Raw genomic sequence first — 22,649 nt, forward strand, 5'->3', positions numbered from 1 at the left:
TATTTTCACTTTATCTTTGTGTTTTTCCCCCTTTTGGTCTATTTTTTCTTTCATATAGTGACTAATATGGAAATATGTTTTACATGATTGCACATATATAACCTATTTAAATTTTTACTTTTTTAGGGAGGGGAGAAGAGGAGGAGGAAGAAAAAGAGAAAATTTGGAACACAGAAATTTTAAAAATGAATGTCAAAAATTGTCTTTACATGTAATTGGGAAAAAATAAAATACTATTGAGAAAGAAATGAAATTTGTTTGGCCTGAGACTTGTTCTTGATAAAGGCATGCTGGCTATTTGTTATCACCCCTTCCTTTTCTAGAGCTTCATAAATGACTCCTTTAAACCATACATACTAGATTTTTTCCTAGAAATTGAAGTCAAACTAAAGAACAAAGGCAAGCATGGTATGTCAGTTATTATTATCTCTAACTTAATTAGAATTGTAATTTTCATTGGATAAGTGCCCATAATCGTGAAATTATATAGTCTTTTGAAATACTAAAGTATTTCCAGTGATCAAGGTACACAGGGTGGGATGTTCAAGATCTGCTCCATGTACAAAATAACTGAAGTTTACCACATATTGTCAGGAGACAATGGCCTCTGTTTTCTTCCTCTAAAAACTTGAGTAAATTGGAATGAAAGCACTGAATAACAGAATATTACAACTTCATGGAACATAAGTTTTGATTTCCTCAATTTTATAGATGAAAAATCAGGCTCATGTAGCTGATTGCCCCAGGTCACACAGCATAGTTGTGGACCAAACATAGTTATTTGATCTATTTATATTCCCTTACCTTGAAGTGCATTTGGTGTAGTATAGAATTTTAGAATTGGAAAGACTCTTAGGACAATGGAATTAAGGCTAAAAGGGACCTTAGAGGTCATCTTATTTTCCCTCCCCACATGAAAAAATTAAGATGAAGCCATTTGCCCAAGGTTACACAGGTAGCAAATTGTAGAACTAAAATTTAAACCCATATCCTTTGACTTTCTCTTTCTACTGAGCCATTTTGACTCAGGAGTAACTCAGCTTAGTAAAGTAATTTCTATCTTCTAACATAAGGGAAACAGTAGAATAATGAAAACTAAATATAGTATGCAATAAATATTCCAGACTATCTGTATTCATTTGACCTTACATGCCTTCAGAATTGGAGGAGAATTAGACTAAATATGCACCATCTTTAATGGGACTTGATGTTTTCCCTTCCCACAGGGTCAGTATTACCCAAAAGACTCATTTGGGCCTTTCCCAAATTAGGATGGGCATGTTAATGGGTAATGTTTCCCTTTCAGCGTTTCTAAGCCTTGTCTGTACCAATGACTTAAATGTACAGTACTCAGAGACAGTGGTAGGTGGAGTATTAAAGTGAAGAGTTTTCTTAGATATATTTGACCTGCAATTTTTTTGCACAGGTTTAATTTAGCAATTTATCCTTTTTTTAATTCAGATTGTTACTAGCCAATCACTTATTTTAGAATGCAAGAGTATTTATTAATGCTTTAATGGGCATTTTTCTTGGACAAAACTTGTTCCTGGAATTAACTATACTACTACTTTGATTTCTAAAACCTTGAAACAGCACAAACTAACAAAAACAACTGCCTTGGTGTTTCTGATGCTGTTTAACCTTTCCTGTAAATCTCACAATGTCGTAAGAGCAATGCATGTATATCTCTATCATGAGAAAGCAGAGTGATGCTACCCAGAACATTTTCCCAAAAGGATTACTGCTTCATTACTGTGTAATTAACCTCAAATTAAGAATTCTTTTGCAGTAGCAAATTAAATACTTGGCTTACATACATATAATATTCAGAGAAAGTGACAGTCTTGTCACAGAAAAAAATAAGAAAGTTTTATTGCCATTACTGTTTTGAGTTATGGGGAGCTTCCAAAAAAGTTGTCAATGAATCACAGTCAGGAGACTTGCCCTGGGAGAATGGACTCTATCTACTTCAAAGCCCCCACCAAAATTCATAAGCACAAGATCCATCAAAATCTAATAAAGCAGCTTCATTAGCATGATTATCACCTTATTAATAATTCACAGGTTGGCAGAGGTACTGATGGGATTATAATGCATCATATTAAACAAGAAAAGAACATTATTGTAATGCTCATTAAGGTGATCTCTACAGAAGTAAAATCTGTGCCATACATATTTAAAATATTTTTTCATTGTAATTAACTAACCCAAAACCTTCCAATCTAACACAATTCTTGAATATAACATTTTGTTCTATGAGTTGTGCAATCAGTTCCTTAAAATGACCAGAGCAGTGCAAAAATAAATGAATTTTGTGAGATTTATTATTTTGTTTTTTTTTCCTTCTCCTTATTCTAAATCTCTCTCTCTCTCTCTCCTCTCTCTCTCTCTCTCTCTCTCTCTCTCTCTCTCTCTCTCTCTCTCTCTCTCTCTCTCTCTCTCCCTCTCTCCAGTGTGCAGTGGAGATGGGAACAAGGGAAGAAAATAAGCATTTAGACACTGCCTACTATGTGCCATAGCACTGTGCTAATCGCTTAACAAAAATCTCAGATAGGAGGCTTGCCTTGTACTGAGGAAGACCTGAGTCCATGTCCTGCCTCTGACACATGAGAACTGTGAAAAGATGAATAAGGCATTTAACTTCTCTCCCAGTGCCCTCAAACAAATCTTTAAGAGAATAACAATATTAATAATGGTAATAGTAATCATTATTATAATTATTATTATCACTTATATAGTACTATAAGGCTTGCAAAGAACTTTACAAACATAATCTCATTTGATCCCAACAACCTTGGGATACTGGTAATATTTTTATTTACATTTTTCACATGAGGAAAGTATGGCAGATCATGGTTAGGCAATTCGCTCAGCTTCACACAGCTAATAACTAACTGAAGCAGGATTGGAATTCAGGTATTTCTGATTCCAAGTTTTCTGCCATTTCCACTGTGCCATAGAGACAATTTGCTGCTCTGCATGGCTGGAGGAAGTTTCTACACTGAGAGTTGTTTCATCAATGCAATCACAGGTCTGACCCTCTCCCCCTTTTCATTTTCAACCAAAACCAAAAGCCTATAATAAGGTATTGTCAGAAAACAACCCAAAACTAAAGAAATCAATGGACACTTGAAAATCTCCCTGCTGAGAAAAGAAAAGCTACCTCAATCACACTACATATTGAAGGATTTATAATGGTATAGTGAAGCCACCATGTTGAAGTCAATACAACAGATTGATAGCCCTAAAGTAAAACCGTCTCCAATTCACTATCAGTCAAGGGAAAATGGTCTTACGTTGGCATCAAATGGCTACTGAGGTTGTTAATAGGAAGCAAACCTTCGAATCACTAATTGAAATTTGACCTATGTGAGTATTACTTCAGAAGAATCTAAATAAATTGTCAATCTCACTGCAAGTTTCAGCATTAAAAAAGTCATCATTGATAACATGATTGTCTTTTAATTTCTAACAACACACGACCATGTAACAACAACCAACAATAGAAAACAAAAAGAATAGCTGACTTTGACTTGTCGTTAGGGTTTGTGCCAATCTTTTATACATGTGGTCTTATTTCTTCCTCTCAACAACCCTAGGAGAAGCAGACAGAGGTAGACCAGATAGAGAACTGGCCCTGAAGCCAGGAAGACCTGAGTTTGAGCCCCACTTTGGACGTGCGATATAATGACCATTAGATACTAAGAAAATCATTTTAGTTCACAGTGCTTAAGGCAATGTTCTACCACTGCAAGTTACAGGGAAGGTACTCACTTGCATTGGTGGATGGAATTTCCTCATCTATAATGTTCTTATACTAATGAGATCACTTTCTAGTCTCTATCTCTAACAGCCTTGTGTGGATTGCATACACATTATTAACACTTCCATTTTACACAGTAGGAAAGGAGCGCCCAGAGATATTAAATGCCTTGCCCAAGGTCACAAAGAGTCATTGGAAGAGTAGAGATTCCATCCAGATCTCCTGAGTCCAGATCCAATGCCTTTTTTGGTTCACCACAGGGAAACAAATATAAAACTTTCATGACCAGCTCTCTTCCATAATTGCCTCTCTCTATAGTTGTTTAGGGTATTCCTCTGAGCCTCATCTGACAAGACAAATTGTAACTTGCCTCTAAATTAACCACACTATGTACTAATTGGCAGTCTTAGTTAATGAACTCAAGGCAACTGGACATATTGTGCTGCCTTTGCAATTACATTAATCAATCCCAAAACAACATTTTTCCTGTACACAACTACTTATATGCATATACATACATGATCAAGCATGCCTATATTAAAGGTATGCTTGTGTATGTATATGTATATATATATATATATAAAGGTGTATATATGTATGCTTATAGACATATATACATGCAAGTATGTGTACACACTTATGAAGGATAGACCTCAGACAAACAGAAGTGAGAGCTCATTAGAACCCCCAGGAAGAATTTTAGGGATATAGCAATATTGTAATCTTAGGATTGCCCAAACTTCCCTCCAAGCCTGAGCGAATGCAAAGAGCACAAGGTCATGACCACAGAAAATGAAATCCCCATTTTCTACTCCTACCCAGACTTCTACCTGGATTAAAGTGCCCAGTTGTTCTCAGAGAATGGTTAAGACACCAGATGATCATGCTAATGACTGGACAATGGCCAGGAAGAGGTCACGCCTTTTTTTGACCAATTTGTTCACTTCCAGTTGTTAATATTGTTAATTGGGGGAATGAAGGGGTAGGACAGAGAAGCATTCCTGAGGGTAGGGTCTAAAGAATCAAATTGTGTGTGTGTGTGTGTGTGTGTGTATCACAATAATGTTCTAACTCCATCCCTCTATACAATTACTCTCCCTAGACCATGCTCCTAAAAAGGTACTGAATAAGTAGAAAATGGTCCTATCCTTTTTATATAAATTATACCTGACCATAAATTTATGATTTACCTCTCTCATGATGCTGATGGTACTACATATAGTTAATATATAGTTAGTTGACCAGTATTTTTTTGATATTAGCTCATGTTTCCTTAAAAGTTTTAGATTAGCAAATCCTTTTTCTATGAATTTTCTGATTTGAGCCTCCCAACAACCCTGTAAGGTATGAATAAATTAATGAATGAATGAATATGTTGTTGTTCAATCCTTTTCAGTCATATCTGACTCTTTGTGACCCCATATGGAGTTTTCTTGGAAAGGATATTGGAGTGGTTTGCCATTTCCTTTTCCAGGTCATTTTACAGATTAGGAATTGAGGCAAACAGGGCTAAGTTACTTACCCAGGATCACAGAGGTAGTAAGTATCTGAGGCCAGATTTGAACTCAAGAAGATGAGTCTTCCTGACTCCAGGTCTGGCACTCTATGCACTGCACTACCTAGCTGCCCTGAATGAATAAATATATAGCAAGCATTTCCTCTGTGTCAGGCCAAGTGCTGAGAGGGCAAATGTCAGAGACATTCCCTGTCTCCCTTATTACATTTTAATGGGAAAACAATACATATATGGGATGTTAAGGGCAAGGAAAAGTGAAATCACAGAGTGATTTAATACCTTGCCCTTTTTAGAAGTAGGTACTTTTGTTATCTCCTTTTTACAGATTGTAACCAGAATGGCCTTTGTTTTCTTTGAATGACTCAGCTTACCTCATTGAGCCTCTGGATGCTGTGGCTTGCTCTTCTGGGGCAGGAAGCCTAGAGAGCATGTCAGGAAGCAGAAAACTTCCTGTGTGATGAGTCATGGGGCTGGCTGAGGGGAGGTGTTAATGTCTACGCTAGGGGGAGGGGCCAAGTCAAGAACCAATCGGCCCTGGTCATTCAGGCAGCGCTTGATGATGTCAAAAACCCTATAAGAGGGGAGAGGACAGCTTGAAGCTCTCTCTTTCCTTTTCCGGTTGGTGTGGGAGTAGTGGCAAGCAAGCATGACTCTGGGCCAGTCCTTGCTCTCGGGCCAAGCCCAGATGTTGGTAACTATGAATTGTATTGGGTCTGTCTGTTGATATTTGTAACTTGTTTGTATTTTGGTTTTGAGGTTCGGGGTGCTGGTTTGTTTTTTCCCCCGAACTAAATGAATGTTTTGAGCCTCAGGGTGCTGGTTTTTTTTTCCCCTGAAGTAAGTCAATGAATCTGTATTTAGTCTGTCTCTTGATGCTTGTCTGTATGCTCCCCTGAACTCACCGAATGCTGAGTGCTGGCGTTTTCCCCTGAACTAAATGATTGTTGTCTGTATGCTAACTGAATGTTGGATTAAAGTAAGCTGGTCAACCCCTTCACCGTGCTTTCCTTGTTTAAGCAGATAAAAAGAACCTGTGCTTTCCCGGCAGCTTCCTGGGTTCCGGCAGCCTCCTGGGTCCCAGCAGAACCTGGGTGCCGGCTGTGGGGGAGGGATCTTACGCCCCCACCAAAGCTGCTAGCTGGGTTGTTAAAACACAGATGAAGAAACTGCCACTCCGTGAGGTTACATGAGTTTTCCATGATTACGCCTAGCAAGTATTGGAGGTGGGGATGTGTACCCAGATTTTCCTGACTCTAAGGCAGGTACTTTATCCACTCAGCCATGTTATCTCTGGTAGAAGGGGTATATGTGTCAATGTGCATGGGAAATCAAGAATGACTCATGAAGTGAATCTCAACAGGAGAGTGACTTCCTATATCTTCTTCAAACTCTTCGTACTAGATAAGCACTTAACAGATCCTGTCTCTTGCTTCCTCTGCAGGAACTCCCATTCTCCCTCCACTATTCTTTTTTCATGTCCATTGATCTTGTCTCTCCTTCCTGCGTGACCCAAGGATTAAAGGTTTGCCACTCATTAGAACTCAACCCAATAATTCTAGACGCTCTCTAAATACTAAGAAAAGATTGTAGAGTGAGAAAAATGAAATAACAATGGGAAAGGAAAAAGAGATATGTAGCCAGAATGGACTTTGTTTTCTTTGAATGACTCAACTTGCCTCGTTGAGCTTCCCTGGACGCTGGGGCTTGCTCTTCCGGGGCAGGACCAGAGCTTCCTGTGTGATGAGTCGTGGCGCTGGCTGAGGGGAGGTGTGTTAACATGGTCTACACTGGGGGAGGGGCCAAGTCAAGAACCAATCAGCCCTGGTCGTTCAGGCGGTGCTTGATGATGTCAAAAACTCTATAAGAGGGGAGAGGACAGCTTGAAGATCCTCCTTTCCTTTTCCGGTTGGAGCCAGAGACACCTACAGCCGAAGCTGAGCTGCCGGTAGCAGAGCTGACTAGAGGCTAGTGGGTAATCTTCTTACCGTAGAGGGGAAGCATGTATACGATTTTGCCTTATACCATCTCGCTTCTCTGTGGCCTCCTAGTTACCCTTGTGAGGCGGACTTACTGGGCCTGGAAGCTTTTGATGAAAATATCAAAATGGGGACGCTGGTTTGTGGGATTGTTACTGTGGAGTGTAAATACATGCTTTAGTTCTCCTGCCTTCTGCCTAGAGAATTCCTTATATCCTGCGGTTCTGGACCTTTTAGGCACATATGAGATTCTCTTTGAAATCATAAATTCTGCCTTCCTAATATAAGATAACAAAGCAAAATTGGCCCAAAAAGGAAAAAAAGAGAAAAAAATGAGTGAAGGTTATATTTTTATATACCTACCATACAGAGATAAAGGGAAAACCATGAATTAATGTCAATATTTAACTACTGGCCTGGAAGATTGATATTTCATTTCTCAACAGTGACATGACTGTGTGGATTACTTTACTTGATAAAGAACCTAAGAACCAATTTTTGAAGTGTCCAAGCAAGCCCTTATGGCTTTATTTTTTTTAATGAAATATAGTCCTTGTTACTCTAGGTTCTAATTATTGTATTTGTTCTACCAATGTTTAAAATAGGAAAACCATTTTCTTTGCACAGCTTGCTACTTACAAGCTTACATTTTCCTTTGGTTAGGGGAAAGATAAAAGAACAAAAAAGGCAACTTTGACTTGCTTCAATAATTACGCATTGGAGTCCAGGGCAATCACAACAAAGCTATCATGGAGACATTAATAAAATAAATAAAAATAGATGAACCCCAGTTTATTCATGGTAATTTGCAGACACTGGAATATCTCTGCTTTAACAAAGATGTTGAATGAAAAGAAAAAAAGAATATGCAAAAAAGAGGCATTTTGAAAAAATCTAAAGCGTGTATTTCTGAAGGCTATGTCTTTCCAAAGAAAATCTCAGTGTACTTGTGAATGAAGAGCATAAGATTGGGCTCATTAATCCAACTGGGGAGTCCTAACATGACAGCCCCATTTGAATGTGATGAGTTAATCCAGTGTCTTTGAAATGAGGTTCTATGCTTCATTTAAAAACAGGTAAAATTTTTAATAACCTTTAACATTCAGCTTTAGGACTATTCTTAACATGGCTCCTTACATTTTCTCTGTCTTTTCTCCATTATGTCTGTTACCAAAAAAAGTGAATTGTAAGAAGTTCTTCATTTTAAACAGGGTTACAAATCTTGAACTACTGGTCTCAAAGAATGGGGATTATATGCTGTCAACCTCTCCAAGAAAATTGCCCTGTTCTACTGTCTTCAATGAGTTCCGTAGGCATCTTGAAGAAAATAAGAAGTGTTCAAATGATGCTAATGCTTAAGTTGGTGCCTACAGTCATTCAACAAAGTCAATTTCATTTGTCTTTCATAAAGGAAGTAGCTAGGGAAAAAAGGGGGAAAGTTTTTTTTGTTTGTTTTCTTTTGTCCCTCCCCCCCTCCAAGAATACAATAAATGTGTCTGAAGTACTCTAATTGACTTTTCTTCTTTAGGTCTTGTCTCATATTAAGGGAATTTATATTAGTACTTTTCTGACATTTGCCCAAAAAAAATTGATCAATCATTAATGCTGAAAAATGATATGCTGTTAACCTTTGCAAAATATTACAAATTATATTCAATTGATACCTAAAAAAAGAGTCATTTATTTTCAGATTTGTGAATGGCAAGAAGTGTAATAGGAACTTATCTATTATGTACTGGATTTAAAGTCCTTCATTCCTTTCCATTGCTTTCACAGCTCCACTGTGACTGTCAGACTTCTTTCTCCACTGGTCCCACCAAGTTTCTCACCCAGGAAAATCTTTCCACACCTGTTGTCTTCTCCCACTAGAAAATGCCCCCATCTTGTGGCCCCATCCAGTGATTTATCAGCTCCTTCTAGAACCTCTACTTCTTTATGGAATCTATTCTGGACTCTATGGACTTTTTCCCCAACCATATCCCCTCATAAGTACCTTTTTCTTCCCACTTCTTTTCAGCTTGCTTTTTAATGTATTGTTTCCTATTAAATTTAAGCTCCTTGAAGGCAGATACAGCCTTGCTTTTTTTATTCTGTTTGTATTCCTAGAACTTAGAAGAGCACCTGGTACACAGTAAGTGCTTTACTGAGAGTCAGGAAAGCCTAGATTCTTGGCTCTCATCTGTCACTTGTCAACTGTGAGACAATGGGCAAGTCACCTAACCTGTATGAACCTCAGGCAGTAATCAGAGATTTAGCACTCTTTCCCATGTATTAAGCTACCTTCTTAAGTCCATCATCCCACTGAAGACTCAATTTGAAATATATTTCTTCCAGGAATCAGATTTAGACTAATAGTGCCATAATCTGCACAGGTAGGAATTCAATCTTATGCACATGTACAGATAGCTAAGTGTTGTAGGGATAGAGAACTAGACCTGGAGTCAAAAAATCCAATTTCAAATCAAGCCTCATACACATAATAGCTTGTGACCCTGCCAAGTCCCTTAACCTATGTTGGCCTCAGTTTGCTCATCTGTAAAATGGAGATAATAATAGAACTTAATTCCCAGAACTGTTGTGAGGATAAAATCAGCTAATATTTGTAAAGCATTGGAGAAACATTAAAGTGCTATATCAATGCTAGTTATCATTACTAGCTCTACTATAGTAACCTAGAATGGAAAAGCTTTAAAAGTCCTTAGACACCATTTAGTCCAAACTCTCCTTTAATAATAAAGAAATCCTACATTTATTCCTGTTCTGACTTGTTCCATCTTTGTATATTCCATCTCCTCCAATTCACACACAAATGCCTTGAGGGACTGACTATATCCTAATTTGTGGTCTTCCTCCCTTACCCAGCTCCCTATGTGGTATAAATGTCATTGAGTGTTTTCCAGTATTGCTGTCCTTTATTTCATTAGATGAATGAAATTAGACATTGCTCACACAGATCTTTCATGTTAAGTTCCAAAGATTGGATTACTAGCATAAAAATCATTTTACTCTAGAAATTATAGGAAACATGTAAGGTAATGGGGGAAGAAATGTGTGGTGGAGAACTGTGCCATGGAGTCTGAGTACCATGACTGAAGGAGTTTGTTACTTAGCAACAGAGTCAGCCTAAGGGTATGGCAAATTGGAGGTTATGCCCATGAACTTCAGGTTGAAGGGTGAGGACAGAGTCCTCTTCTAGTGGAAGATACCTGGTTTGAAAGAAGGAGGGGGCTTTTTTGAGTGGGAATTAAAGTTCTTTGTACAGACAACCTGTCCATAAAATATTCCTTCTGCATCTTGGCAAAATAGATAGGGTTCTCCCTTTTCTACTTTTATACACAAATGCCCCTCAGACTCCCTTTTTGTAACCATTCTCAATTTCAAGTATTCACTGATGCTCATTTTAACCCATTCATCTGTATAAAATATTAAAATATAGGTTTCACCAAACTGCCTAAGAAGTCAATGATACAAAATAGGTTGAGAGCTCCTACTCTAGGTTATAAAATATTAAAAAAGAAGGCAATACAAAACCACATTGAGGTAGAGTCATCAGGGCTTTGTCCCAGGGTGCCAAGAAATTGGCAGAGGGGAGAGGCTCCTCATTCCTGGAGTCACCCTCTAGTGAATTGTGGCCATGATTTGTTGTTTTATGTCAACCTTTTGCTGCTACCTCATGCAGCCCAAATTACCAAACTCAGGTTCTGGTTGCCATGGTTGATCTTTCTCATTGTGTCCATTCTACTACCACCCCAATCCTCCCTCCTGCCATCTTCCCATACTATCTCTTCTAAAGGAATAAGGTGGTTTATGGACCAACAGTTTTGTTATGGCATAATGATCCAGGATCTCTGGGGAATAGGCTACATCACTTCTTGACAGCACTTCCCCAGGTGGAGCCATTTTTTCCTGAGAATTACCTTTGATATCTCAATTTGGTCCAGATACAGTAATTCCTAACTATAATTTTGGTGATAGGGCTTAGGTATACTTGCTAGATAATGATTTGTTCAGAGTCTACATGTCCTGCAAACAGCTATTCTAGGCCACCTTTTAAGAATGGCACACAAAATGGCACATTCTAAAAAAAAACTGGATGGCTTATGATTAAATAATGAGATAGTAATGAGATTGTCATTGCTCCTGGTCCACTACACTCACTGATTACTGGAATAAAACTCCAATACTGTAATAAAGATAAATTATAGCTAATCCAGAAGTGGATTATACAGCCATGCTGTATAAAGAAAAACTAAAGGAATAGAAGATGTTTAACCTAGAGTAGGAGCTCTCAACGTGTTTTGGTATGATTGACCTCTTGGGCAGTTTGGTGAAATCTATAGACTGACTTCTCAGAATAATGTTATATAATTAATAAAATAAAATATATAACATCACAAAGTAAACCAATTATATTAAAATGTAGCTATCAAAACATTTTTAGAAATAGCCTTCACCCAGAAACAAGAAAGCTTAGGTAGAGTTGGAAGAGATGTATACAGGAGAGATGTTTTCAAATATTTGAAGAACTGTAATTGGAAGAAAGATTGGGCTTCTTTTGATTGACCCCAGAGGACATAATGAGATTTGATTGGTAAATACATAAGTAAGATAAATTTAGGCTTGGGATAAGGAAAAAAAATTATTAATTAGAGATATCCAGAAATGAAACAGGTACCTTAGGATGCAATGAGTTTCTCACATTGTAAATTGTCAAGTAGTAGCTGCATGGCTATTTGGTCATAAAATATTGTACAGGTGATTTTTGGTCAGGTAAAGGTTGGACTAGATAACCTCTACTTCACTTTACAACTCTGAACTTGAATGATCCTGATACAATAGCTATATGAATAAAACGATCTTAGCATATAGAGTTATGAGCTTAATATTCCCAAGTGGTTTGGCAAACCCATTTTAAGGGGATTCCTCTTGCTTAGGTTTAAACCACATCCTATGTTATAGTTAATAAAAAGAAATTTAAACTATTAGGTGCATATAAGCATGATGTCCGACTTGATCAGCTATCTGTCATCTATTTACTCAATAAACAATGTGTTTACTATATGGAAAGCACTGGACTTACTTCTGAAGCACTTACAGAAATGAATAAGTTATCTTTCCTGGCCTCAAAAACATATCCCTATTAATACTTTGCCAACCCCAATATATATTATGCTCCTTCCGACACTTCACAGTCTAGGCAAATTTATTTTCTTGTTATTCTTCACATGGCACTCCATCTCCCCTCTCTGCACATTTGTACTGGCCATATTCTATGCCTGGAATGCTCTCCCTCCTTAGTTCCACTTTGTAGAATTCCTTACTTCCATTAAAATTTAATTCACATAGCACTTTCTACATAAAACCTTCTCTGATCTCCCTTCCCAGCCTAAGTAGCATGCATTTCTTTTGTACATACTTACAAATGTGCATATTGTCTCCCAAAAGAATATAAGCTCCTTGAAAATGAGGACTGTTTCATTTTTGTCTCTATACACATCACCTAGTATAACACCTGGAACATGGTAGGTGCTTAATAAATTCTTGCTGATTGGTTGACAGATAACTACAGTATGACATAAAATGTAATGTGTCATAAGTGGGGCACAGCCAAAATGCAATAAAAGGTTGGAAAAGGCAGAGATCAAATACACTAGGTATATCTTCATAAATAAGGAAGCATTTGAGTTGAGATATGAAGGATGAGTATGGTTTCAACAGGGAGAGAAGTCAAGCTGAAAAAATTTGGAGAATCTGTTCAAGGACTGCCAAGGGGCTCCATTTAAGTAAAATATGGGGTGCAAGTAAGAGAATAATTGACTGTAAGTTAAATTGGGGTCCAGTCATAGAATGTTTTAAATTAAAGGGTAATAAGTTTGGACTTAATTTAGTAGTTTATAAGAGGTCACAAAAAGCCTTTGAGAAAGAGAATAACATTATATGTTAGGAATATTCATCCTGCATTAGCATGTAAGATTAATGGGAGAAAAGAGAAATCAGAGGCAGGGTGAGGAGTTCAGGGATTACTGTAGGCCATGTGAGAAGTAACAAGAGCTTGGATTATGGTGATGCCAGTAGCAACAGAAAAGAAGGATATAAGGAAGAGACATTGTGGAGGCCAACTCAGTGTGACAAGATTTGGCAGCTGGGAGAATGTGGTGCCATTAAAGAGTAATCCAAAAGCTTCTGTTTTAAAACAAAATCATGATTATCATTAGGGGCATGGTGAATAAAGGAGTCAGTAGGAAATCTATATTTAGTTGTCTTATAGGCATTTGGAAAGGCTCAACCGGATAAAAGTAGATAAGTTTGGGCCAAGGATGTAGATTTTGGAATCATTTACATGGAAGTGATCATTGAAGTAATGAGCATATACTATATCACTGAGGAGAAAAAAATACAAGGGGCCTACACCTTGAAGGATGCCTGTGATTGAAGTATGAGAAGCCCTGTAATTAATATTATGATAAACACATATTAAGTAGGCGACACTTCAAAAATATTTTAAAGAATTATCCTACAAAGGTCAATAATATTTTAATAAGTTAATATATTAAACTGTTAATAACTTAAATTTGTGTTTCTGAGATGTGCCACTTGTGTTAATTACAGTATGTAAGAATTAATTTATGAAGCTCATTTTTGATGAACCTTGGGCATTCATACAGAATTGCTAATGAAAAACCTAACTTAATTTTGAATGAATATTTTCATTCAATAGTATTTGAAGAAGTGAAACTACAGAAACATATGGCCTCATTCACCATGCAAAGTATTTAATACGAAGTGAACTGCCCATTTGTTAGAAATACCTGTCTTTGCACAACATTTCTGTCACTTATTTTGTACATACAGAAATTTTTATTCAAATCCAGCCTGACTTTCATATTTGAGAAAGAGATTTAACTATTTGCATCTCAACGCAGAGAAAAATTATCTATATGTTTATATGGGATAGAGATAACTTTATGTAAGAGGGAGAAAGGGAATGAGATAGAGAGTAGGATCGAGGGCATAACAGACTAGTAATTAGGAAATCTGAGTCCTTTGGCGAGCTAGTTCTTCTACTAGTTTGCTAAAGAATCTGGGTAAGTCACAAAATTGCTTGAACCTTCCCTTCCTTAAGGTGGGAATAATAAATTTCTTTTATTTCTAAGATCAAGTTCTATTATCTTTATTTCCTCAAGGGTGGGAACTGTCTTTTTTTTGTCTTTGTGAACATTTTACCTACACAACAAAGCCTTTGACAAATTAGTTGCTTAATGACTGTTTGGGGACCAAGCATACCATTTCTTGTGAAGATAAAATGAAACCACAGGCATAGAAATTCAATTTATTCTAGATGACATGAATAAGAGTTGAAAATGTTTTTATAGTTCAATGGAGCTGTGATTGCATTAATGAGTATAGTCTCCATCCATATGAAAGACAATGCTTCAATGATGTCTGATCTTAAATGGTTCTTGTCTAGGACTTCTCATAAATCCACTACAAAGGGTCTGCCCAAAGTAATGGAAGGCTTTCTATGGGTCTGTTAACCAACATCAGTGTAACACTCAGTAGGTCCATTTGTCACCTGCTGCTCTCATTCTATGATCAGTATTTTTTTCCTCTGATCACACATTTCCTAGATGATCACCTTTTTGCCTCTTATGTATGTCATTGGAAGCACATATCATTTTGTAAATATGAAGCAATGAAAAAGAATCATTATAGAGAGAATTAATCCCTCTCTCCTCCATATTGATTCAGCAAAACTTTCTATAATAACTTTCTGCTGTCATTTTCTTATTGGACCAAAGGAGACTGTTGTATTTCAAGCTTCATGTTTGGGGAAGAATAAAAATTGAAATATGGAAAAAAGTTATTTTATTTTCCTTCTGTAAAAGGGTAAAAAGGAAATATAGTTTACTTACCTATCTCTTTCAAAAGACATCCATTGAAATTGTGTTGTATCTATTTCTCTTGATGACTTCATCTTCTCTCATGGATTTAATTATCATAATGGAGATGATTCTCAGATCTATTTATCCAATCCTAACATCTCTCATGATTAATATCACATTTCAAGTCACCTATTCAACATCTTGCCATATTCAAATCAACATGTCCAGCATTGACAACTCATTAAAGATTTTTTTCCAAATTTTCCCTTTTCTTAACAATTATTACTGTTAAGGGTATCACCATCTTCCCAGTCACCCAGAAGTGCAACCTAGACTTCATCTTTGACTTCTCTCACTCTCAGCACCATATCCAACTTGTTGCTTAGCTTTGTTGAATCTGCTTTACCAATCTCTCTTATATAGGCTACATTCTCTTTTCTGAAAATACCACCATCTTGATTGATGTCCTCATCTCTTCATTCTTGGACTACTGTAATAGCCCTCCAACTGATATCTCTGCCACAAATCTCACCCCCTCCCAATCCATCTTCCATTGAGCTATTGAAATGATATTCTTAAAGCATGGGTCTCTCTTTATGAAGTAAAGTAGGGAGAAGTGAACTAGAATTTTAAAAAAATTGGTTAAAACTGAAAGGGATTTAAGAAAACATTTGGTCTAAACTTGCCGATTTATAAATGAGGAAACCTACCCCAATGATCCTCCCAAGGGCATGTGCCTATTTAGTGAAGAATGCCTGTTTAGAAGGAGGAGGAGAGGAAAGAGGAAGAGAAGGAGGAGGAAGAGTAGCAGGAGGAGGAGGAGCAACAGCAGGAGGAAGAGAAGGAAAGGAAAGAGGTGAGGGAGGGAGGGAAGGGATAGAGAGAGAATATAAGAAGGTAACCCCAGTTCTAAAATCCATTAATATGTAATTCTTTCCTCGTTAGTGGAGATTAATGCCTTGAGTCTACACGAGGAATGGGGTGGAGTAGATAACAGGAGTTGAGAGGAGCGCTTTACCCTTTTAAAATCCTGGAGTGTCTTCAAGTTTCTACAGGTCTCTCTAGGTTTCTCTGAGTCTTCTTTGGGATCTACAGTCACTCCAGGATCTTCTAGCTTCCAGCTTCAAGAGAGAACACGGATGATACAAATCCCACCTTAGGTTGCTGAAGGAAAAGACTTTAGGAAGGAGCTGACATGAAAGGAGGTAGCAGTCTCCAACATGTCCCTATCCACAGCCTGCTATACTAGAGATCCAGTTTCAGAAAGAGTATATCCCCAAAGCATCTGGTAACCTAAAATCTCACTAGAATTGGCAATGTTGTAAAAACAAAGGATATAAATCTAATATATATATACTATATATATATATATAGAGAGAGAGAGAGAGAGAGACTCTTGTTCAAGTACCTTAAGACACATTACCAACTTTATAAAATGTCTGCAAATATAAGAGTATCAAGTTGCAATAAGCATTTCTTTCAAAGTGTGTACATGAATAAGATGTAAAAATCACATGCAATTTTATTGACTTCCTTTAAACATCAACTGTAAAAGATGCATTTTCAAAAGTGGGTTGTTCGGAAAATTGCCTGACACAACTTGTATGGTTTTAAGAGAATGAATATATGGGTTACATGATCAAAATTATTTCCTCGCTTAGGAAAATTCCTCTAAGCTGAATATAATTGAGTTATTATAAAGGTCAGCCCTAATGCATCTCAACGAGTCCAGGATTAGCCCTTATGGAGACAATAACCTCCAGGGACAATATGATTTCATTATACTATGAAACAAGTATCTCTTTTATATATTAAAATGATATAGGCAATATACATTGATTATGCTGTAATAATAATAATTGAGATAAAGCCCTGCAAATTACCTACATTCAATATAACTATGTAACAAAGCACTTAAAAACTCATTTAAAAATCCACAGTCCTCCATTAACTTTTTAAAATCAGATTTTATCAAGACTTGTTATATATTTCTATCACTTAATTTATGAGCTTTCATTTTGGGTTTAATCAAATTAATTTTGTAGTAAGTATGAGAAACTGTGAGTGCTAATCATAAAATGGAGCTACGTCACAGAAAGAACGTTGGACCAGGAGGCAGACGCCCCAGGTCTGAATCATAGTTCTGCTATTTGACCTGAAATAATTAACTTTACCTCTTGGTCTTGTTTTTCTCTTCTGTAAAATGAAGTGTTGGGCTAGGTGATCATTAATGTCTCTTCTATCTCTAATAGTTTGTGATTTTGAGTCTTCTGATGCGATAGAAATGATTCTATTACCCACAGATACCAAAGTCTTTGAGGAATATTCCTATAATGTCATCAACCGTCTTTATGGGGAAGTAAAGAGCAAGTCATTCCCAATAGAACAGAGGTACCTAGCAGAATACTGCCCTAAAGCAGACATCAAGTATTCCCATCTCAGAACTTGGAGATGGTTAAGTCACTTGGAAATTTCAGGAAACTGTGACCTTGGTAATAAGTTATTTAACATAATTCCTATCCTGAGTATGCCTACACTACTCAATAGAACAGTTCCTTATTGCTCCATTAGTCTAATTTCAGTAGGAATTTAGGAACTAGGAGAAACAAGTTTCAATAGAACCTATACTTACTTGAGCAAGCCTTGTCTACATAGAGGCAACTTTGTGAGTCTTTATGGGGGATGTGGAGGGGAAGAAGGCATAAAACCAACTTTCAAAGGATGTACAATTGAGTAGAATAAATAAAATATTAACATGGCTTCATTGGAATACATTGTTCTACATATCAGTAAACTGCTAGAAGGATATAAAGGACAGGAAAACTGATTTCCATAAAAGGAAATCATGAAAGGCTTCCTTAAAGAACTTGCAATTGACCTGGGTATTTCCTGAAAGAAAGATAGAACTTCAAAAGTTTGAGATTTGGAAGGAAATATCCTAGCTGGAAGGATTAGCCTGAGCTAAGTCAGGAAAGTTAGAAGATATGACATGTTGCTTAAGTCCACTTCAGTCTAAGAGTAGGATTAAGAAGAGGGGAGTGGAAGAAAAGCCTGGAAAGATATTTTGGGAACAGATGATAGAAAGCCTTGACTGACAGAATAAGCTATTGATGCTGCTGCTGCTGCTGCTGCTGCTGCTGCTGTTGTTAATTATATTCAATTGGAATCAGTTGAAATCTTTTAAGTAGAGTGGTGATAAGACCAGAAAGGTATTCTTTGGGAGATGTATTAGAGAAGCAGAAGTGTATAAGACATGATGTAGTTTTAGATATTTTATCAAGATTTTTCCTTTATTTTTTCACGTGATCAGATTCTAATAACAAGCAAATGATATTTGTATCAAAAAGATTACCTAATGTGAAAAAAATTGGGAATTTAAAATTTTTAGGGTTCAGTTAGATGGCCTTCATCATTCTATCATGTGTTCTGGCTATGCCCTAAACCTCTCCACATTTTAGACCTTTCATCACTTGTTAATGATGAGAAATGTTGCTTTAAGTAGTTTTTAGATTAATGATCACTAATGTGCCTTCCAATCACAAGATTTCGCTATCCTATTGTGCATCTTGTTCAGATGAACATATGATTTTATGGAAATCTATGAACCCAAAGAAGCTTACAGAAATACTGAAAGCATTATGGTGGAGATAAAAGAAAAAAATGGAAATACAGACCCTTACAAACCACCTGCACAGACAAAATAATTGGAAAATAAGTTTCTGAAACAGGTTAAATAAAAATATATAATATCAGTGAGGAACCTCAATTACTCAAATAGTCAGTAGACATCATTTCATTAACCATGGAGCATCTAGGAAATAATAGTCTTGTTGACAATTTCATCTTCTACAAAGGCGAGTGGATACTCAAGACCTAGTTCAGATGAACAAGGAATCCAGAATGGTAAAGTGAAAATGATGTGAGCTCTCAACCCTTCCTGCCACAATCTATTTCACATGCCACAAGATTATTTCCCCTAAAATGTTACTTTCACTGTACCAATCCCTTCTTCAAAATTCTTCAATAGTTTTCCATTGCCTATTAGGTAGAGTCCAAATACCTTGATTGGGGATTTAAGATCCCTGGTAACTTGGTCAAAATATGTCTTTATAACCATTTTCCCTCTCCTCTCATACCTGAATACTCTGCTCTGTACAAGCTAGTCCATTCATTATCCCCCAATTGAACTTCAAATTTTCTTCCTTCTCTGGTTTTACTTTCTCGTCTTTTTTTTTTATAAAAAACACTCCATCTATCAAGATTCTTTCAAGCTCAAAGATCTCTTCTTCCATGAAGTTTCCTTCAATAACTTGAGTGAAAGTGAAAGTCTCCTCTTCTAAAGTCTCATGTTCTATACCACTCATATTACTTTTCCTTACATGCTGCCATAAATTGCAGTTGTTTGTGTGTGTGTGTATATACGCATACATACACACATATATTTATGCACACACACACACGTATATATATCCATTCTCCTCTACTAGATTGCAATCTACTCAGGATAGGAATTATGATCTAGGACTCTAATACAGATAGGGTTTTTTTTTCCACAAATCAGTGTTTCAATAAATTTTGTTAAATAATGAATTTGTTGAATGGGTAAATGGACTCAAACTTATTTGATTTAAGTCCATCCTAAATGTTCAATAGAGATAGAATGATTCATGTGGTCAAAAAGCAGATGGTTTTTGGAATTCTCTTCAGATGTCAAATTCTAGATATCATAATTTGGCTATTAACCCACATCATTAAGATTGCAAGTTCATTTAAGTATTAGAGTCAAATGCCAAGTTCCAAAGTTATATGAGTGTACTTACTGAATATGTTGACTAACCTTTCATCAAAGCATACCACATTTGACATCAGTGGAGCAGATTTCAAATCCAAGTACTTTTATTTACTGTGTAACCCTAAACAAGACACTCAATCCCAGTTAACACAGCTGTAAAGTAAAGAAATTAGTCTAGATGACCACCTAGGTCTCTTACAACTTTAAATCTATTATCCCATGTGTATTTTAACTAAAAAGACATTTCTAAAGAGCTATTGTGTAAATTATACTATGACAACTGTGCTCTAGGGGGAGATACACCATTTAGTCAAGACACAGTCCCTGCCTTTATGGAACTTACAGTCTTTAGGGATAAGATATCTACATATATAACTAACATCGGTAAGTAAATTAAAGGCACATGGAACAGACAGACATATGAGGATGATACAGACCTTTCCTAGAGTACAACTCTCTGGATATTGGTGAAGTAAACTTTTAATTGTATTGAGTATGGAATAGTATTTGTCAAATTGAATGAAATTTTGAATGAATGATAGTAACTAAACCCTCCCTCTAAATATTGGAAATGATCTCTTCAAAAAGTTTGTGAAAAAGTACATCCTGACTGCCAAAAAGAATTCTATGTTAATGGGGTCATTTCAGCATTTTTCAATGTAATGAATTCATTCTTCCATCTCTACCCACATAGAAAGGTTCATACAAATACATTCATAAAGTAATAAGATATTCTTCAAAGAATAAAAAAGTAGGAAAATTATATTGCCTCAAGTGATTCATTGACAGATTTCTACTAAAGACCTTATGCTTTGTCATGAGAATGTACTTTAAACATAAATATATAAGATTAAAATAATATCTGTATCACCAGGCTTTCTTACTAGATTTAGTAACAACAAGCTATTTTGACTTTTGGATTTATAAATCCTTTACCACTAAGTAGATATCTGTGAAACACCTTTGAAATACCTCTATTAGTAGCTCTATTCTTCAGTTTTTAAAATACTATCACTCATAAAAGTGTCCTTCTACTTGCCACTGTACCTACTCTTTATGCACTAGACACATCTCTAGCTGAAGTTGAAATGGTGGATTTATCCTATGATACTAGGTTTTAATGGGTACAATTTTATTATTCTTTTATCTACATATTTATGAATTTACGCATTTTAATTTTTTGTCAATCATTTTAATGAAATTTTTTCTGATTCAAAATTTTTACATATTGGATAATAGAAGTACAGCTTTCCCTACATAAAAGATATCAGAAATGTAGAGCAACCATTAATGTAACCACATCTTGAAGAGACACTCATAAGTGACCTTCAGTAGAGATAATAGGATGAAGAAATATTATCAAGTTTAGAATAATAGGATGAAGAAATATTATCAAGTTTAACTACAAATATTATATCCCTATTTTGCAGAAGAGGAAACTGAGTCTCAAGAAATTTAGTGATTTGGCTAAGGTTGCCCAGCTAGTAATTATTAGATTTAGATTCAAAATAAGGTCTACTGATTTCAAATCTCTGCAAGATTCACTCTTTTAATTGCCTCCCAATACCACTCCAATACTTAGCAGAGTACCTTGCACATTTAAGCATTTAGCAATGTTTGTTGAACAAAATTCGATGAATTCCTTAGCACACATTATAACACTTAGTTATATGTTGTTTGGTGTTGTTATCCAAATGTTTTGTGTTTGTACACATACACATATATTGCTTAAGAACAAAAATTGTCAGCTTTTCAGAAGAGGAACTGCCTTATGCTTTGTAACTCTTTCTATGATAGGCACTTGTGATATATCTGATAAATATCTGTTGAACTGAACATGTATTTTTAAACGACTTTATGTTTTAAATAAGTCAATGTTAACCTTACTCAATGTTAACATCGATGAGGAATTTATAATGAGATTCTTTATAATATTTACTATAAAAATCCACAATGAAAGTCAATTATCTCTGACAGACGAGTACCTATTCTTTTATGTGCTAAACACTGCAATAGACACTACAGATAAAAATAAAAAATACATACAAAAATTATTGCCCCATGAAGACTATGTTCTCCCGGGAAATGTGAAACCTCTCTCTCTTTCTCTCTCTCTCTGAGTATGTGTGTGTGTGTATATATATATTATATATACATATATTTATACACAAATGTATATATACACATATATGTATGTATATGTGTAAATTAATATATGAAAATAAATACAAATTATTTTTGAGAGACTAAGAAGTATTACAAATCAGAAAAGGCCTCTTGGAAAAGATGGATCTTGACCCAAGTCTTAAAAAGGGCTTGAACATTTCAAGAGGTGGGGATGAGAAGGGAAAGAATCCATATGTACAAGAAACTTTATACAAAGGAATATATGCAAAAGAGAAATGTTATATATGAATAATAGCAAGTAGATCTATTTGGCTGAGACATAGTATGACACAGAATAATGAATTATAAGGTTTAAAAGACAGATTTAGGTCAGATTGTGAAGGGCCTTAAAAAGAAGAAATTTGGAGCCTTCTTAAACAAGAAAGTCCAGGATCGAATCGATGGTTTAGGATGTCAGTTGGTAAGAATCTAGGCATCTTTGTCTATATTGATTTTATTTCAGGGGCTTTGGGAGTAAGACCTTCTTATTTTTAGGGTATAAATTTTATTTTTGACATAATTATGTTAATTTTTTTAATTGAGGCATCTTGTT

The sequence above is a fragment of the Trichosurus vulpecula genome, chromosome 5 (assembly GCF_011100635.1).
Source record: "Trichosurus vulpecula isolate mTriVul1 chromosome 5, mTriVul1.pri, whole genome shotgun sequence".
Lineage (NCBI taxonomy): Eukaryota > Metazoa > Chordata > Mammalia > Diprotodontia > Phalangeridae > Trichosurus > Trichosurus vulpecula.